This window comes from Adiantum capillus-veneris, chromosome 11 (assembly GCF_014529385.1).
Source record: "Adiantum capillus-veneris isolate H3 chromosome 11, ASM1452938v2, whole genome shotgun sequence".
Taxonomy (NCBI): Eukaryota; Viridiplantae; Streptophyta; class Polypodiopsida; order Polypodiales; family Pteridaceae; genus Adiantum; species Adiantum capillus-veneris.
The window spans coordinates 109,646,846-109,650,838 of NC_140941.1; positions in this window are offsets into that span (position 1 = coordinate 109,646,846).

Consider the following 3,993-nt stretch of genomic DNA (forward strand, 5'->3'; position numbering starts at 1 on the left):
GCATAACAAATAACTGCTCGGATTGATCATCATCATTGTTGTTCCTGTTTGTTACTGTAAGATTTTCATTTCTGAAACCTTAAAGGTTGTATAAAGCTTAATCAAACTGATATGATTATTGAGAAACAATGTAGAATTGTCCGACCATGGCAAATATTGGTATGTTTGGAATCTTAAGCACAACAAACCCCGTGCTAGAAATTTTCAGATTATAATTCGGACAAAAACTGACCCCGCTAGTCCTTCCGGAAGATTCAATGTAAAATAAATTATTAAGAAAAATTGAAGGGTTATAGTAATCATTTAAGCATAGACTTTATTAAAGGTCTCCCAGTATTTACAAGATATTTACCAATTAAGCAAAAATAGGTCAAATTATAGCAGAATTGACCATCATTGATCTGCCAGGGACTCATTTAGAAGGAGGAGGCATTTTTTCACTTGCTGGGGACTTCTTGAACTGCAAGCAACTACCTTTTACAACCTGTGAGAGCTTGTAAGTGCTAGAAAACTATAAATAGAACCCCTTGCTTCATAATTTGACAGACTCGGAGCCTTCACACACACTCTCTCATCTAGAGAGACCGCTTTGCAAAAATCACTAGAGATTAAGCTCTAGTTGATTAACTTAAACAGTAATTAGCCTAATCCTTCTTAATTAGCAAGGCTAGATTAATCTATTTTCTTAATAAATTAAAGATTAGGGCTATGTATACTCTTAAAACCTCTCTTAATTAATTATTCTCTACTGATTTCTATAATTAAGCTTGGTAATGTTAAGCTAATTAATTATCCTATCATATTAGGGGTGAAATTAGCCAAATTAACCATGAATTAATGGGAAATATACTAATTAAGTTGTGATTAAGTTGAGGAATTTATCAGAGTTGCACTAGATAGTCATTAAGCTAGGAAAACTATCCTATAATTTTCTGAGTAATTTTCCTAATTAATTAGGTAGAATTACACTATTTTTTGAGAAAATTAAAGGGGAAAATAATCAAACTAATCCAAAATTCTGTGAGATATTTATCAGTGGTTAAGTAGGTGTTACAAAATCCGTGATAATTAGGAGAAGATCGGATAATTAATCTAGCTAATTACTTTAGCAAAAATACTATGTTTTTGGAGCAAATTAAATAGGGGAAATTAGTAAAATGATTTCAAATGTTGTGAGATATTTATCAATGGTTAATTAGATGTTAAAGAATCCGTGATAATTAGGAGAAGCTCAGATAATTAATCTAGCTAATTAATTTATCAGATATACTCTTTTTTAGCAAATTAAATAGGGGAAATTAGTAAACTCATTTCAAATGCTGTGAGATATTTATCAGTGGTTAATTAGGTGTTAAAAAATCTTTGATAACTAGGATAAGCGCAAATAATTTTTCTAGCTAGTTACTTTAGTAGAAATACTCTGTATTTTGAGAAAATTAAATAGGGGACATTAGTAAAATGATTTTAAATGCTGTAAGATATTTATCAGTGGTTAATTCGGTTTTAGGGAGCCCATGATAATTAGGCAAAGCTCAGGTAATTAATCTAGCTAATTACTTTAGCAGAAATACTCTATTTTTGGAGAAAATTAAATAGGTGAAATTAGTAAAATGATTTGAAATGCTGTGAGATATTTATCAATGGTTAATTAGATGTTAAGAAACCCATGATAATTAGGATAATCTTATATAATTATTTTAACTAATTATCTTAGTAGAATTACGTTGTTTTTAGGATAAATTAAAGGGGAAAATTAGTAAATCATGTGCCATAATTACATGCTATTTATTAGAGCTATATTATAGACTAAAGAGGCAGTGATAATTATGCCAAGCGTAGAGAAGTAGTATAGATATCTATCTAAGTCAAATTATACTATTTCTAGCTAAAAACTAAAGAGGGAAATGAGTAAATCATGCTATATGATTACATGCTATTTATCAGAGCTATATTACATGATGAAAAGGCCGTGATAATTATTCCAAGGTTAGAAAAGTAGTCTAGATATTTATTTAAGTCAAATTATACTATTTCTAGCTAAAAACTAGATTATTAGCTTAAAAGTTGATGGAAAAATTAGGAAAACGATATAGAAAATTATAAGAAAGTTAGGAGAGCTTAGAAAACCCTTAGGGAAGCGGTGGAAAAAGTTATCATGTCTATATAAAAAAATAAGAAATTACTAGGTCAAGAATTTATCAATTAAGACTATAAATTTAACCTTGGATGGGTTACGGTTGAATACAAAGTTAAAGTCTATATTTTGAATTATTTACCTAATGATTAGACGTCCTTTTTATAAGGATAAGAAGTTATGGCACCAAAAAGGACCCGAGAAAATCCTACATCTGATGATGAGGACGTAGCTCCAAAACGAACAAGAGCGTCACACGACGACGAAGCCGTGCCTAGTGGTAGGCCTACGGAGGAGAGTCTTCAGATGCCAGTGCAGCAGCAGATGGCCAATCAATCCCAGGTGGGTTTTCAATTATTCAATTAAGTCTTTAGTTAGTTTAAGTTCTTTTATAAGTTAGCATTGCATACGTAAGAAGGATAAACTGGCTGAAAACGAAAGGTAACTTCCAACGTGCATTTTGTTTATAATGTAGGAAAGAATTGTTTGGGTTAAAACTGGTTGAAATAGGAAAGAAATGTTTGACCATCCTTAAGACAACTTGTCTCAAGACACCTCCGACTCCTTAGTATAAATTGATGATAATGATTGGCTTTCTAGCCACGGATAAGTCGGTTACCCCCATGAACGTTGAGTTTCTACTCCGTGTCATGTCTTGATGTTTCTACATAAGTTAGGATACCGTTTTTATCCTAGGGGAGCCGCCCGGTTGTATGGGCAACTGGTTTGGTGTATGGGCACTCGGAACCTTGGGTGGGGGTTTATCCACTCCGGATTTGAATAAGGAATGGTGCCGTTTTTCACCCTTAGGTGGTCTTGAGACAAGAAGAGTACTTACTGGTCATGGTTATTATGGACAATGTTTTGATTGACAGTACCCTGTCTTAAGTTTAAAGATGTCTGTTTTCTAAAAGAATGCTTTCAATGTTGTCTTTAATAATTGATTGAAGGAATTACTGTGACGGAACGTAAAAGAAACCATTATTTTAAATGTTGAAATAACGTGATAGTAATTAGAAATTAAATGAATCATGTGTGAGTGCGGGGTGGTAAGTGGGGATTGACTAAGGTTGTCAATCAAGGAAGGGTGGACCTTATTATTCAGGTAACTATTCATCCCTGCGCACTAAAACGTTTAGAAAACTTCTTCACTTGGAAGAGGAGTCCACCACCGGCTGTGCCCTCACATCTGTTAGGGGGGAAAAAGTGTTGGTTGAGGATACCTTAGCCCAATTGTGGCAGTTATAGGGCCGAAATAGTTTTTTTGGACTTTAATACATTGTCCCGTTTCCGCTGCAAGATAGGACTAGGTCTTCTTCTAAGGCTATAGACCTAAGCCATTGTCAATGGTAAAGGTTTATTCCTTGGATTTTTCTTGTTTAGAGACTCTGATTTTTATCAGACCTAGAGACCTGTCAAGGATCCCATCCCGATCTCGGTATAGGCGGGTTGGGGACCTTACAATTACAACATAATTGTTTTGCTGCCTTCTCCCTCTACCTTTGTTATTTGGCCTCCTTTGTGTTGTTGGACATTCATTTGAGTAGTGACCCCGCTCACCACACGTCCCACATTCAACATCAGATGCATTATTTTAATCTCAAGACCATATTAGGTATTTTGGTAAAAATCTCACATTATGGGAATCTCCAAATCGACCGAATTCATGTAATTTGGGAATTTTCCACTTAAAGTGGGAAAAATTGAGGTGTGTGGCTAGTAAATAAAGTGAAAATCTCATAGGATTATGGTGTTGATAAACACCAAAAGTCAAGAGGATGTACAACACATGGATTTGAATAATAACTATAAATTACATAAAACAAAGGAAGATACAAAAAAGATTTTGTTTACAAATT